Source organism: Mobula birostris, chromosome 4 (genome assembly GCF_030028105.1).
Source record: "Mobula birostris isolate sMobBir1 chromosome 4, sMobBir1.hap1, whole genome shotgun sequence".
Classification (NCBI taxonomy): Eukaryota; Metazoa; Chordata; class Chondrichthyes; order Myliobatiformes; family Myliobatidae; genus Mobula; species Mobula birostris.
In genome coordinates, this window is record NC_092373.1 from 15,426,216 (window position 1) to 15,442,867 (window position 16,652).

At 43.7% G+C, this 16,652-nt stretch overlaps 1 long non-coding RNA gene across 1 annotated transcript in view; it reads left to right on the top strand.

Moving 5' to 3' along the window:
* The window catches only part of LOC140196175 (uncharacterized), a 31,187-nt gene extending 20,873 nt beyond the window's left edge, over positions 1-10,314 (top strand). The window contains exon 5 of the long non-coding RNA XR_011885644.1: positions 9,731-10,314. This is a non-coding gene — a long non-coding RNA (uncharacterized lncRNA). The remainder of the gene's footprint in view (positions 1-9,730) is intronic.
* The last annotated feature ends 6,338 nt before the right edge of the window (positions 10,315-16,652 follow it).

Below are 16,652 nucleotides of genomic sequence, written 5' to 3' on the forward strand. Positions count from 1 at the left end.
GGCAGCGTGAGATGGAAGGGCCTGTTCTGCTCTGTATCTGTAAATCAATCAACGAATATATAAAGTAACGGAGAGTGATTGATATCTGGAATGTGCAGTTAAATGAGGTGGGAAAATCAAATTACAGTCATTACGTCTAAAAGGAAATTAGATGGGCATTTGAGCAGGCAAGGAACAGATGGATATTGTCCTAATGTGTCACAAGCGAATCAGTGCAGATGAGCAAAAAGATAGGGATGGATGTGAAGAGATGAAGAGTACATTCCTGTGCTGTATAACTCAATAAACTGACGAGTGTCTGACTAGGACTATCTCCTTCACAATATACCTAAATCCATTCACCAAGCTCCAGTCCAAAGGTCAATGCCAAACCCGCAACCAAGGGCTGTAGATAATGGAATCAGATCCACCCATCACCTCCCAGCTTTAGTCACAAATTCCACTCTCCCCCCACGCACCACCCCATGTCCCATACTCCATTAGGCTCCTGAACCAGTGTGGGCAACTTCACTCACCTCAACAATGTGAACTGATTCCACAACCTACAGACTTACTTTCAAGGACTCTACAGCTCAATATATATAGTTATTTATTATTTTTGTTATTATTATTATGTCATGTTATTTATTTGTTTGTTTGTTTACTTATTTAGTTATACAGCATAGAGTAGGCCATTCCGGCCCTTCGAGATGCACCAGCAGCTCCCGATTCAGTTAGTTAGTGAGTTAGTGCCTGTTATGCCGCTGGCATTCAAGGTAGCAATGAAGGTCCTCCATCTCTGTCTGTCCTTGGCCATCTTCTCTATTGTACTCCAGGTGTGGTTCAGGATATGGCAGCAAGTTGGCTTTGGTGTCCCACGTTTCCTCTGCCCTTCAGGGGTCCAATGAAGTGCTGTCTTGATGATGGAGTTGGCCTCCCATCTCATCGTGTGCCCAATCCTCCTCCAATGTCTCCTTATGGTGATTGCGTCCATGTCCGCTTGGTGTTACTGAAGAAGTAAGGCGTGGTTGGAGATCTTTCTTGGCCAGAAAATACTGAGGACCTTCCAGAGGCTCGTGGTGTGGAAGAATGACGGCTTGGCAAGGTTGTTCTCCATCATGCGCTAGCATTCTGACCGGTACAGGAGTGTGGACAGACACAGTCCTGGTACAGTGAAGCTTCACCTTGGTGTTGACACTGCACTTGTTTGATCCCCGTATGTTGCTCATTGTTCTGAAGATGTTCCTAGCTTCGCTGTGTCCGCTCTGGATGTCGACCTTGGTCCCACCATCCTGCTGATCTTGCCCAGGGAGGTGAAACGGCCGGTGCTGGGTAAGTCGACGTCATATGCCTTGACGGGAGGAGAAGATCCTACACTGGGTGTCATAGTCTCAGTCTTTCTCTGGTTGACTCTGAGTCCAACCTGTCCACCAAAGGTTCACAGGTGCTGAGTTTTCTCTTGCATGTCTTGGTGATAGTAATGCAAGGTTATCCGCAAAGTCAAGGTCTTCCAGAGTAGGGAATAGAGTCCAGCTAAATCTCTCCACTTTTCTTTCATTATTTGCCTCATAACCCAGTCATTCAGCAGGTTAAATAGTGTTGTCGACATCACACAGCCTTGCCTGACTCCTGTCTTTATTTCAAAGCTCAAATTGCAGTCCTCAACTATGCAGGTGCAATAAGCATAGGAGCTCTGAGTATGCTGGACAATCTTGGACGTGATCCCATATGATCTGAGAATTCACCAGGGGCTCTCCCTGTGGATGCTACCAAAAGCTTTTGCAAAATCCATGAAATTCACATACAGTTGTCTCGGCTACTGTTCTTTGATGTTAACGCAGCATGATGATCTGATTGACACAGCCTCTGTTTTCCCTGAAGCCAGCTCGTTCTTTCCTCAGGCACACATCAACGGCATCCATAATCCATTGGACAATGACTTTGGTGAGAATCTTGCTGGGAGCTGACAGACGAGTGAAACTACGCCAGTTCCTGCAAACACTTAGTGCTCCTTTTGTGAGGATCCTAACAATAACTCCCTTTGTCTAGTTCTTAGCTACTTGTCCCCATTCCCAGATTATAGTGAACAGTGATTGCAGGATGGCTGCTGCAACTTTTATTTCAGCTTTGAACGGTTTGGCATTCAAAATGTCCTGTCCTGGACTTTGCTGTTCTTTCACGATTTAACCACAGCAACAATCTCTTCTTTCTTGGGTGGATCGGTGTTGATGCCCAGGTCCTCTGCTGCTGATCCATTCAGTAATTCCCTGAGATTCAGCATCCATCATTCTCTTTCTCAGTTGTCAAAAGAAGATGTTCTTATCTCTCACGCAACCTCTAGATCTGGTCTGGAACTAGCCACATACCAATTTTGAAATCTTGTATATATTTCCCTGATCATCTCTACTGGCTGCTGCTTCAGTTTTCCCTGCTAGTACTTCCAGCTAGACGCTTTTGTTCTTTTTTACAAGTCTCTTCACTTTCTTGTTTGCTTCAGTGTTATGCCAGTTGAAGTTTCATCTTAATTTGTGTTGTCATTGTATCTAACACTTTCCTCTGAATTTTCTGCCTTCTGAGGCTGTCCGTGTTTACTGCTGTGTCCATTCTTTGTTCTTCTTTCCAGCTCAGTATTCTAGACAAGCCTTGCTGCTGCTCTCCTTGAAGAGAGGCAAACCATTTCCGCACTGTACTGTTCCTGTCTCCTGACACATCCTCATCAAGGTCTTGCAAGGCTTGGAATCTGGTCTTATGCTGAATGGTGAAGGAAGATCTCACACTGGTGCCCTTGAGCTTTTCAACATCAAAATGTCTTTGTATTGGTCCCAGTGCTTCTCGGCTTGAGTTTCTTCACTGCTACAACAAGGTGGTGACCACTTGCTCTATCTGCTCCTCTCTTCATCATTGCATGCGAGGATCATCTCCACATACCATTGATCATTAAATGGTCATCCTGGTTCCTGTCACGTCCATTGGGTGAACACCATGTCGGTTTGTGGATTTCACAATGTAGAAAGAGAGTCCCTCCTATGACCAGATTGTTCATGGCACAAAATTCCACCAGTGTTTCACTATTTGTTATTCATCGCTCCACATCCATGAATGCCCATGACCCTCGTGAAGTGTCAGCTGTTACTTCCAACTTTGGCATTTAGGTGTCCTATGACTATGATTATGTCATGGCGTGATGTTAACTCTACCTCTGACTGTAGCTGTTTGTAGAAGGCATCCTTTTCTTCAGTGTCAGTATCGTCAGTTGCAGCATAGCACTGGATCACAGTCATGTTTACTTGCTTCTCTTTCAGCCTGACACTCATTGGCCTACTGTTGATTGGTTTCCACTTCAGCAAGCAATGCTTTTCTTCAAAATGACGGCTACACCATCATGATGCTGACCATCTTCCCTTCCCGAGTATGAAACGGTTTCACCACATGCTGCCTTTAGTCTGCCAGACCCTGTCCATCTGTTTTCACTGATGTCCAGTATGTGTAGATTGTCATGACACATTTCCGCAGTTGTCTCTGCTAGCTTGCCGGTTTGTACATGATTTGTACATTCCAAAAGACAATTCTGGATTTGGTTTTGGCAGTGTTCAGGGCTTCCTTCATTATGCTCGTAGCTTCCTTTTGGTCTTCACTGTCAGTTATGTAAATCCCAGGTGGAAACTCAGGAATACTGTCGCATACAAACATAGGATTCTTCATTGCTGTTTCTATAACCATTGTTTTTCACCAGTCAGAGTTATTAGCCTTGAGCTGAATCACCAGACCAGGAGGATTGGTGAACCACTTTTAGTCTGGCCTCTACCCTTCGACCTGTTTGGCATGGGTGACCCTACCAAGAGCCAAAGCACAAGGCCCTGATTCCAGCCAACATAGCTCTGCAGATCATTGAGGCAGGCAAGCCTCCAAACCACACGACAAAGTTGTGGTCCTCTTGTAGGAACCCCCAATTTAACACAAGCCTAATCACAGGACAATTTACAATGATTGATTAACCTACCAACTGCTACGCCTTTGGACTGTGTGAGGAAACCAGAACACCTGGAGGAAACCTACATGGTCATGAGGAGAACGTTCAAACTCCTTACAGGCAGTGGTGGGAATTGAACCCGGGTCGCAGGTACTGTAAAGTGCTGTGCTAATCACTACACCACCTTATTGTCATTTTGTATCTGCACAATACGTTGTCTTCTGCACATTGGTTGTTTGTCCGACTCTGTTTGTGTGTAGTTTTCCATTGGTCCCACTGTATCTCTTTATATCTTCTGTGAATGACCTCAAAACAATGAATGTTAGGGTTGATATGGTGACTTCTGTGTTCTTTGATAATAAATTTACTTTGAACTTTGAACTTTATTTTGCCTATCACACTTCTTCATCTGAATGCACCTGTCACCTGGCAGCTCTTGCTCTAACCATATAACCATATAACAATTACAACACGGAAACAGCCCATCTCGGCCCTTCTAGTCTGTGCTGAACTCTTACGCTATCCTAGTCCCACTAACCTGCACTCAGCCCATAACTCTCCATTCCTTTCCTGTCCATATATCTATCCAACTTAACTTTAAATGACAACATAGAACCTGCCTCAACCACTTCTGCTGGAAGCTTGTTCCACACAGATACCACTCTCTGAGTAAAGAAGTTCCCCCTCATGTTACCCCTAAACTTTTGTCCCAGGCTACATTTTAGTAAACCTCCTCTGTACTCTCTCAATTTTATTGACATCTTTCCTATAATTTAGTGACCAGAACTGTACACAATACTCCAGATTTGGCCTTACCAATGCCTTATACAAATTCAACATTACATCCCAACTCCTATACTCAATGCTCTGATTAATAAAGGCCAGCAAACCAAAAGCTTTCTTCACCACTCTATCCACATGAGATTCCATCTTCAGGGAACTATGCACCATTATTCCTAGATCCCTCTGTTCTACAGCATTCTTTGATGCCCTACCATTTACCACGTATGTCCTATTTTGATTAGTTCTACCTCACATTTTTCTGTATTAAACTCCATCTGCCATCTTTCAGCCCACTCTTCTAACTGTCTTAATTCTCTATGCAAGTTTTGAAAACCTACCTCATCATTCACAACACCACCTATCTTAGTATCATCTGCATACTAATCCAGTTTACCACCCCATCATCCAGATCATTAATATATATTACAAACAACATTGGACCCAGTACAGATCCCTGAGGCACACTGTTATACACCGTCCTCCAATCTGACACACAGTTATCCACCACTACTCTCTGGCGTCTCCCATCTAGCCACTGCTGAATCCATTTTACAACTTCGATATTAATGCCTAACAATTGAACCTTCCTAACTAACCTTCCGTGTGGAACCTTGTCAAAGGCTTTACTGAAGTCCATATAGACAACATCTACCATTTTACCCTTGTCAACTTTCTTAGTAACCTCATCAAAAAATTCAATAAGATTTGTCAAACATGACCTTCCACGCACAAATCCATGTTGACTGTTCCTAATCAGACCCTATCTATCCAGATAATTATATACCATCTCTAAGAATACTTTCCATCAGTTTACCCACCACTGACGTCAAACTCACAGGCCAATAATTGCCAGGTTTACTCTTAGAACCCTTTTTAAACAATGGAACCACATGAGCAATACACCAATCCTCCAGCACCATCCCCGTTTCTAATGACATTTGAAATATTTCTGTCAGAGCCCCTGCTATTTCCACACTAACTTCCCTCAAGGTCCTAGGGAATATCTTGTCCAGACCTGGAGACTTATCCACTTTTATATTCCTTAAAAGTGCCAGTACTTCCTCTTATATAATTGTCATACTTTCCATAACTACCTTACTTGTTTCACACAATTCAATATCTTACACAATTCAATATCCCTCTCCTTAGTGAATACCAAAGAAAAGAAATAGTTCAAAATCTCCCCCATCTCTTTTGGCTCCGCACATAGCCGTACACTTTGATTCTCCAAGGGACCAATTTTATCCCTTACTATCCTTTTGCCACTAACATAACTATACAAAACCCTTTGGATTAATTTTCACCTTACTTGCCAAAGCAGCCTCCTATCTTCTTTTAGCTTTTCTAATTTCTTTATTAAGATTCCTTTTGCATTCTTTATATTCCTCAAGTACCTCATTAACTCCAAGCTGCCTATATTTATTGAAGACCCCTCTCTTTTTCTAATATATCTTGAAAATCATGGCTCTCTTAAACTTTTAACCTTTCCTTTCAACCTAACAGGAACGTAAAGATTCTGAACCCTCAAAATTTCACCTTTAAATGACCTCCATTTCTCTGTTACATCCTTCCCATAAAACCAGTTTTCCCAATCCACTCCTTCTATGCTCTACTCTTCTCCACACCTCTTTATGCTGTCTATCTCCCCTCCAGCTTTCAGCCCAGAGGAAGGGTCTCGACCTGAACCAGCAACTCTACATTCTCCTCCAAAAATGCTGCTCAGTTCCTCCAGTATTGTTTTCTTTCATTCGTTGTAAAGTCTTACTTAACTGGAGATTTAGATCTCTTTTCAAAAGGCACCACTTTCATTTCTAGTTCAGTCATTCACATGTTTTATTTCCTTTGGTTTCTCTTTCCTAGAAAGCTAACGATTGTGTAAACAAATCACCACATGATTGAGCAAGTTGTCTCAGATCAAAGGGCAAATGGCTCTGACAAAGCTGCAAGTCTCAGCCGTCTTTATTAACCAATCAAGCAGCTTAATGTACTGTACCTTGGACCGCCACAAGGACTTTATTTGTATCTGTCCCCCCCCCCCCCCCCCCCATCCAGGACTTATATCAGAAGCACTGTGTTCACAGAGCCCTCAACATTGTCAAAGACGTCTCCCATCCCTCTCAAAATTTCTTTGACCTCCTACTGTCAGGCAGAAGGTATTCAGTATAAGAACATGTTTTGTCAGGTTGGGTAACAGCTTCTTCGTCCAGGCTGTGAGACGTCTGAACACCCAGTTACCACATTATTTATGATAGTGCCTGTAGCATTTTACTGTTGTGTTTTTAACTATACTGTGCAAGTGCTGCTAAGAAATTTGTGAACCCTGTAGAATTTTCTCTATTTCTGCATAAATACGACCTAAAATGTGATCAGATCTTCATGCAAGTCCTAAAACTAGAGAGAACACAGTTAAATAAATAACATAAAACAGTATACTTGTTAATCTATTTATTGAGAAAAATGTTCCAATATTACATATATTTGTTTAAAAAAGTACGTGAACCTCTGGAGTAGTGCCTTCTACAAAAGCTATTTGGAGTCAAGTGTTCCAATCAATGAGATGAGATTGGAGGTATGGATTGTAGAGGTGACCTGCCCTATGAAAATGACACACAAAGTCAGGTTACCGACAGAGCCTGCTCTCCTCAAGAAAGATCTGTTTATGTGCACCATGTCTCCATCAAAACACCTTTCAGAGGACCTTAGGAGAAGAAATTTAGAGATGCATGAAGCTGGATAAGGCTACAAAAGCAGAAATGCATGTTGCTATGTTTGGAAGGAAAAAGGGCTCTGCACACCAACACCAAAACCTCATCCCAGCTATGAAGCATGGTGGAAGGAGCATCATGGTTTGGGGCTGCTTTGCTGCCTCAGGACCTGGACAGCTTGCAATCGTTGAGGGAACAATGAATTCAAAATTGTATCAAGACACTTTACAGGAAGTGCCAGGGTAATGGCCCATCACCTGAAACTTAATAGAAGTTGGATAATGCAACAAGACAATGATCCAAAAGACAAGAGTTAATCAACAACAGAATGGTTTAAAAATAAGAAAATTTGTGTTTTGGAATGGCCGAGTCAAAGTCCTGACCTTGATCCTAGAGACTATTGTGGAAGGGCCTGAAGCAAGCAACCCCTGTGAGGAAACCCACCGACAACCCAGAGCTGAAGCAGTTCTGCGAGGAGGAATAGTCTAAAGTTCCTCCAAGCAGCTGTTCAGGACTGATCAACAGTTAGCAGAAAAGTTTGGCTGAAGTTTTTGCTGTATTAGGGGGTCACACCAGTTACTGAAAGCAAAGGTTCACATACCTTTTCCAACAAATACATGTAATATTGGATCATTTTTCTCAGTAAATAAACCAGCATAATGTTTTTGTGGTATTTATGTAATTGTGTCGTCTTTATATAGTTTTAGGACTTACGTGAAAATCTGATCACATTTTAGGTCATATGTATGCAGAAATCGATTAATATTATTGAGTTATTATTATTTTATATGCTGCATGTGACATACATACTGTGTTTGGCACTTCAGCTGCACACGTGCATGCTTGAACAAACATTAACTTGAAAATAAGGAGATCAAGCATATCTCCATGAACGTAACTCTGGTGAGGCAAGGAAAGGAAGTAATGAACACAGAGGCCGACAAAGTATAAATGTTCCAGGGCAGCGATAAAAAGAGGTCACTGTAGAATGAATTTAGAAATTAAAAGGTGCTTGCCAATGCATTATGTTCTCACACAGCAAGAGGTCACTTACAGAAAGGATACAAATGTACTGCTCATTCGCTGGTATCAATTCAGTGGTAGGGTTGAGGTGCGGGGGTTGCTCAGGGAGGTGGGGTTTGGTGAAGTGGAAAAGTTCAGACAGCGCTTTCTTCCCTTTAACTGGTACAGATTGGGTATAGAGCATAGAACAACACAGGAACTGGAACAGGACCTTTGGCCTGCAGTGTTATCTACAACTAATTTCATTGGTAATGAAAAGCCTAGCTAAAGAAACTCCTTCTGCTTATGCAATGTCCATATCCCTCCATTCCTGTGCCTATCTGAAAGCCCCTTAAAAGCCTCTGCCATACTTGCCTCCACCATCGCATTCCAGGCACTACTCCCAGTAGTTTCTCCCCCTGCCTCTCTGCTTTTCCATTCTCCACTCTGACTCCCCGCTCACCCCTTCCTTTCTCTTCACCTGCCCATCACCTCCCTCTGGTGCCCATCTTCCTTCCCTTTATCCTATGGTCCACTCTCCTCTTCTATCAGATTCCTTCTTCTCCAGCCCTTAAGCTTTTCCACCTATCATCTCCCAACCTCACTTCATTCCGACCTCTCCTCCACCCACCCACCTTTCCCCTCACCTGGCTTGACCTATCACCTGCTAGGTTGTGCTCCTCTCCCTCCCTCTACTATTTTATTATGGCTTCCTTCCATTTTCTTTTGAGTCCTACTGAAACGTCAACTGTTTAGTCTCTTCCATAGATGCTGCCTGCCCTGCTAAGTTCCTCCAGCATTTTGTTGCCTGATCTACTGAGTTCTTCCAGTTAAGTCTTGGAGTCACAGAGTCATAGAAAAGTGCAACACAGAAAAAGGCCCTTTGGTTTATCTAGACAGAGCCAAACCATTTAAACTGCCTTCTCCCATTGACCTGCACCTGGACCGTAGCCCTCCATACCCCTACTATCCATGTAGCTATCCAAACTTCTCTTAAATATTGAAATTGAGCTCACATGCACCACTTGTGCTGGCAGCTCGTTCCACACTCTCACAACCCTCTGATTGAAGAAGTTTCCCCTCATATTCCTCTTAAACTTTTCACCTTTCACCCTTAACACATGAACTCTGGTTGTAGACCCACCCAAACTCAGAGGGGAAAAAACCTCCTTGCATTTACCCTATCTATACCCCTTGTAATTTTTTGTATACCTCTATCAAAACTGCTCTCAAACATCTATGTTCCAAAGAATAATTTCCTAACCTATTCAATCTTTCCTTATAACTCAAGCCCCACCAGGACCAGCAACATCCTAGTAAGTAGGGGAGGAGAAAATGGCAGTGCGACGCAGCGCGCGCAGCCGCTCCGAATTGATATCGTATTTGTGAACTAGATGCCATACGCAATCCTGATTTGATGAAGCACAGAGGGACATCTGGAGAAACCCCTGAAGTGCCTGCTTCGCTGCCACTGCTACTGTGCGATTGAGAATCTCCGGAGGGGAAGGCCCCAGATCCTCGGCTTTGCCTATTGCCTGTTGCCAGGGCCGGGCTCGAAGCGCTCGGCAGAGATGGTGCTCGGTGCTCAGTGTCGGAGAGCTGGTTGGAGGCTCGAAGTTTTCGGACGGACTCGGAGTCGGACTGTGGTTGGGGTGCTTCCAGGATGCTGCATCGGCAAGTTTGCGGAACTGGAAGCTTCCTTCAACCATCTGCATGAGATGATGGGACTTTCGAGAGACTTTGAGACTTTTTACCGTGCCCATGGTCTGTTCTTCTATCAAATTACGGTATTGTTTGTACTGTTGTCACTAATTATGTGGTTTTTGTCAGTTTTTTTAGTCTTGGTTTGTCTTGTGTTTCTGTGATATCATTCTGGAGGAACAAATTGTATCATTTCTTAATGCATGCATTATTAAATGACAATAAAACAGGACTGAGTGTACTCATAATCTAAAATAAAAAGTAGTTTATGTGTTCCTCACCTTAAAAGCATATCTTTTCATACTGGGCATTTCAGCCTTAGGAGAAAGTAACTGGCTAAGCCTCTAATGATCTGTTATTAATAATACAGCCTTGCTTCAGTAGTATAGTGTTTACCATGTTCGCCTTTCATAGGTACTGTCTCCAGTTCGAACCTAGCAGAAGTGTGATTTGGGTGTCACGGTAACATAGCAGTTAATGTAACCTTTTACAGTACCAGTGACTAGGGTTCAATTCCCATCACTGCCTGTAAGGAATTTTTACATTCTCCCCGTGATCGTGTGGGTTTCCTCCGGGTGCTCTGGTTTTCTCCCACATTCTAAAAACTGATGTACGGGTTAGGGTTAGCAAGTTGTGGACACGCTATGTTTGCGCTGGAAGCACAGCAACACTTGTGGGCAGCCCCCAGCACATCCTCATGCTGGCATGGATGATGCAGTTCACTGTGCTGTATGTTTCGATGCACATGTAACAAATACTTCTAATCTTCAATATTGTAAGCTTTAATCAGGTCTCCATCATTGCAGAGTAAACAATTGAAGTTTGTCCAATCTATTTTACTTTTATTCGTATTTAGAGATACAGCATGAAACAGACCCTTTTGGGTCAGCAACCCACTGATTTAACACTAGCCCAATCACAGGGCAATTTACAATGACTGATTAACTTACTAAATTGTACCGGAGTACCTGGAGGAAACCCATGTGGTCACAGGAAGAATGACAAGCTTCTTACAGGTGGCACTGGATTTGAACTCTGAACTCCAAGTTGTAATAGCAGTTACACCAATATCTTCTTAAAATACATGCCCTCTAATCCACATGCCCTCTATATCTACGCTCTGTCCGCCAGAGAAAGCAGGATCTCCCAGTGGCCACATTTTAATTCCACATCCCATTCCCATTCTGATATGTCTATCCACGGCCTCCTCTACTGTAAAGATGAAGCCACACTCAGGTTGGAGGAACAACACCTTATGTTCCGTCTGGGTAGCCTCCAACCTGATGGCATGAACACTGACCTCTAACTTCCGCTAATGCTCCACCTCCCCCTCGTACCCCATCCGTTATTTATTTTTATACACACATTCTTTCTCTCACTCTCCTTTTTCTCCTTCTGTCCTGCTGACTATACCCCTTGCCCATCCTTTGGGTTCCCCCCCCCCCCGTCTTTCTCCCTGGACCTCCTGTCCCATGATCCTCTCGTATCCCTTTTGCCAATCACCTGTCCAGCTCTTGGCTCCATCCCTCCACCTCCTGTCTTCTCCTATCATTTTGGATCTCCCCCTCCCCCCCACTTTCAAATCTCTTACTAACTCTTCCTTCAGTTAGTCCTGACGAAGGGTCTCGGCCCAAAACGTCGACCGTACCTCTTCCTAGAGATGCTGCCTGGCCTGCTGCGTTCACTAGCAACTTTGATGTGTGTTGCCCTCTAATCCAGTCAGCATCCTGGTACACCCCTTCTGCAGCTTCTCAAAAGCTTCCACATCCCCAAAGTCAAAGTACAATTTATTAACAGAACACATACATTCCACTACATACAACCCTGAGATTCTTTTACTGCTGGCGTACTTAGCAAATCTATCTGCAGAACAGTTAACCGTAAACAGGATCAATGACGCAAACTGTGCAAATGCAAATATAAAGAAATAGCAATAAATAACGAGAGCATGAAATAACAAGATAAAGAGTCCTTAAAGTGAAGCCACTGTGGGAACATCAGAAGTAGAATGAGAGTAGTAATCCCCTTTTGTTCAAGAGCCAGATGGCTGAGGGGTCGTAACTGTTCTTGAACCTGGTGGTGCGAGTCCTGAAATTACATTAATGGAGCGAACTGAATTGAATTCAATACTCCAGATGTGGCCCAAACAGGAGTTTTATAGAGCTGCAATATAACTTCCTCACCTTTCAACTCAATGCCTCAAGTAATAAAGGCAAGCATGCCATATGTTGTATTTGAGACACAATCTCAACGACTTTTCATGTGGCTTCAGATCACCTGGGCAATACAAAAGCCGGCTGTTCATTGACCATAGCTAATGTTTAACCCCACCATTCCTACAGTCCTAATCAAAAAGCTACGGGACCTTGGTCCCTGAACCTCCTCTGCAATTGGATACTCAGCTTCCTAACCAGAAACGCACAATCTGTGTGGATTAGTAATACCACCTCTTCCTCGCTAATCATCGACACTGATGCACCTCAGAAGTTCATGCTTAGCCCATTGCTCTACTCTCTCTATACCCATGGCTGTGTGGTTAGGCAGAGCTTTAATGCCATCTGTAAACTTGCTGATGATACAACCATTGTTGGCAGAAGCTCAGATGGAGATAACAGGGTGTGGAGGAGCGAGATATACCAGCTAGTTGAGTGGTGTCGCAGCAGCAAACTTGCACTCAATGTCAGTAAGACTAAAAAGTTGATTGTGGACTTCAGAAAGGGTAAGACGAGGGAACCTGAACCAACAGAGGGATCAGAAGTGGAGAGAGTGAGCAGTTTCAAGCTCCTGGGTGCCGATATCACTGAGGATCTAACCTGGTCCCAACATATTGATGCAGTTATAAAGAAGGCAAGACAGCGGCTGCATTACATTAGGAGTTTGAGAAGATTCGGTTTGTTACCTAAAACACTCAAAAAATTCTACAGATGTAGCATAGAGAGCATTCTGACAGGCTGCACCATCGTCCGGTATGGGGGTGGGGGGCTGCTGCACAGGATCAAAAGGAACTACGGAAAGTTGTAAAATTAGTCATCTCTATTATGGGTATGAGCTTCTAGTATCCAAGACATCTTCAAGGAGCGGTGCCTTAGAAAGGTGGCGTCCACTATTAGGGACCCCCCCATCATCCAGAAAGTGCCCTTTTCTCATTATTACCATTAGGTAGGAGATACAGAAGCCTGAAGGCACACATTCGGCGATTCAGGAACAGCTTCTTCCCCTCTGCTATCCGATTCCTAAATGGACATTGAACCCCTGAACACTACTTCACTTTGTTATATATTATTTCTGTTCTTGCACTATTTTTAAGTTAACATATGTATACTTACTGTAATTCATTTATTTATTTTTTTCTATATTATCATGTATTACATTGTACTACTGCTGCTAAGTTAACAATTTCACGACATATGCTTGTGATATTAAACTTGATTCTGATGTCTTCTTAAACACCTCTACTACCACCCCAGGCAGGGTGCTCCATGCACCCACCAATCTTGTGTAAAAAAAAACTACCTCTGGCGTCCCCACTATACTTTCCTTCAATCACCCTAAAATGATTTATTTATTTTTGTTTACTTATTGAGATACTTTTATACTTTATACTTTATTGTCACCAAACAATTGATACTAGAACGAACAATCATCACAGTGATATTTGATTCTGCGTTTTCCGCTCTCTGAATTACCAATATTAAATATTAAAAATAGTAAAAATTAGTAAATATTAAAAATTTAAATTATAAATCATAAATAGAAAAATGGAAAGTAGGGTAGTGCAAAAAAACCGATACGCCCTTCCAGCTTTTCAAGCCACTCTACCCAGCAAACCCCGACTTGGAACAAATCATGGAACAATTTATAATGACTAATTGACCAACCAACCAGTACGTTTGCGGACCGTGGGAGGAAACCAGGGCACCTGGAGGAAACTCACATGGTCACAGGGAGAACGTACAAACTCCATAAGAGCAGTGGCGGGAATTGAACCCGCGTCACCTGTACTGTAAAGTTACACTACAGTGCCACTCCATTATGGCCTATTGTATTAGCCATTTCCACCCAGGGAGAATCTCTCCCCTCAACCTCTTATCCTCCTTCACTCCTAAGAGAAAAGCACTAACTCAGTCAGCCTTTCCTCGAAAGACATGTTCTCTAATCCAGGCAGCATCCTGCTAAATCTCCTCTGCACTCTCTCTGAAATTTCCACATCCCTCCTATAATGAGGTGACCAGAACTGAACAAAATATTCCAAGAAATATCCTGAAACTTATATCACCCTGAAAGATGCAACATTTCCTTTCGACAGATGATCCATTTTCCCAGAGTACCTTTGGCCTGCTCTGTGGAATGATCCATGCAGTGCAGTGAGCTGTCTCCAAGGACAGGCAATTGACTGTTCTCAGACGATGGCCTTGATGGCCAAGGCACCCCAACCCAAACTCAAAGCTGACAGTGCCTTTGACAGCTTTGGACATTTAGATCCAGATGCAGATTCATTTATTTATCACCTGCCATGAAAAGCATCATTTGCATTAAAAACTAACACAACCTGGTGGGGGATGGTAGCGTAGCCGTAAGCTAATGTTGTTGCAGAACCAGTGGCCCGGGTTCAATTCTGCTGCTGTCTGTAAGGAGTTTGTACGTCCTCCCCATGACCATGTAGGTTTCCACCTGGTGTTCCGGTTTCCTACCGCTTTCCAAACCCTCCATGGGTTAATTAGTCACATGGGTGCTGTTTGGTGGCATGGGCTTGTTAAGCCAGAAGGGCCCGTTACTGTACTGTGCCTCTAAATTACAATTAAAATTAAAGCCTAAGGATGCTCTGGAAGCAGCCCACAAGGGTCACTGAGCATTACGGCACCAACATAGCATGCCCACAATGCTCAGCGTAACAACACAGAGCACAACAAGCAACAAAGCAAGCCATTTTCCTCCTTCCCGCTCACCCACAAACAGCAGATCGGTCCGGGGATTACACAGTCCTCCAACCCCAAGGCAGATCTCCAGTTTCTGAGTTGCACTTTCTGAGGAAGCTTAAACAAGCATCACTCCCCACTAACATCTTAACTACATTCTACAGAGGCTTGGTTGAGAGTGTGCTGACCTTTTGCATCACAACCTGGTACTCCAGCTGCAGTGCTGTCGACAAAAAAGCCTTGCAGAGGGTGGTTAGGGGAGCAGAGAAGGTTATTGGGGTCTCCCAACCTTCTGTCCAAGACCTCTTTCAGAGTCGATGCCTCCAGAAGACACGGTACATCATTAAAGACCCCTCACACCCTCTCCATGAACTGGTTGTTCCTCTGCCATCAGGCAAACGTTACAGGAGCATCAAAACTAAAACCACAAGGCTACTAAACAGCTTCCTCCCGCAGGCAGTCAGACTGCTAAATAGCTGCTTCACCTGACTCTGCTTTGGACACTTTTAACTTGCACTGGACACTTATAACTTGATTTTAACTGACATGTGGCCATTGTGTTCTACTATTTATTGTTATGTTTATTATTTAGTGTTGCGTTTGTTATGTTATGATTGCACTGCTCCTGAGAAAGGCTGTCTCATTCTGCCCTGCAGAGCTGATGTACGGTTAGAATGACAATAAAGTTTTTTGAATCTTGAATTTGAATCAGTTTCCAGTCTCCGAGCTTCGGCCATAGGGCATCGACTTCTGTATTTCCAATTGCTCTAAGGGCTTTGATCTTTGATATTGGCCCCTGGACAGGACCCCGAACTCATGGTTGTCATAAAATCAAATACAAGAGCATCTAGGGGCAGCAGGTAAACTGAAGCAGTTGCTCTGGCTCCTCCGTTTGGTTGGCATAGATGAGATGGTCCCAAAGGTCTTTTCCTGTGCTGGTTCGTTGCATGAAACAGCAGAAAAATGCACAGACAGTGGTGGATGCAGATCAGTCTATCACAGGGAGATCTCTCCTCACCATCGAGTGCATTCACAAGGCCCACTGCAGCAGGAAAGCAGTATCCATCATCAATGACCCCCACCATCCAGACTACCCTCCCCTCTCACTACTCACTACCATCGGGTAGGAGTACAGGAGCCTTAGGTCCCACACCACCAGGTTCAGGATCAAAATCAGAATCAGGTTCAATATCACACACAAAAAATGCTGGTGGGACGCAGCAGGCCGGGCAGCATCAATAGGAAGAGGTACAGTCGACGTTTCAGGCCGAGACCCTTCGTCAGGACTAACTGAAGGAAGAGTCAGTAAGAGATTTGAAAGTGGGAGGGGAGGGGGAGATCCGAAATGATAGGAGAAGACAGGAGGGGGAGGGATGAGGCTAAGAGCTGGAAAGTTGATTGGCAAAAGGGATATGAGGCTGGAGAAGGGAGAGGATCATGGAATGGGAGGCCTAGGGAGAAAGAAACGGGGGAGGGGGGGAAAGCCCAGAAGATGGGCAAGGAGTTATAGTGAGAGGAACAGAGGGAGGAAAAAGAGAAAAAAAGGGAAAAGAAAAAAATGAATAATAATAAATAAATAAATAACGGATGAGGTAC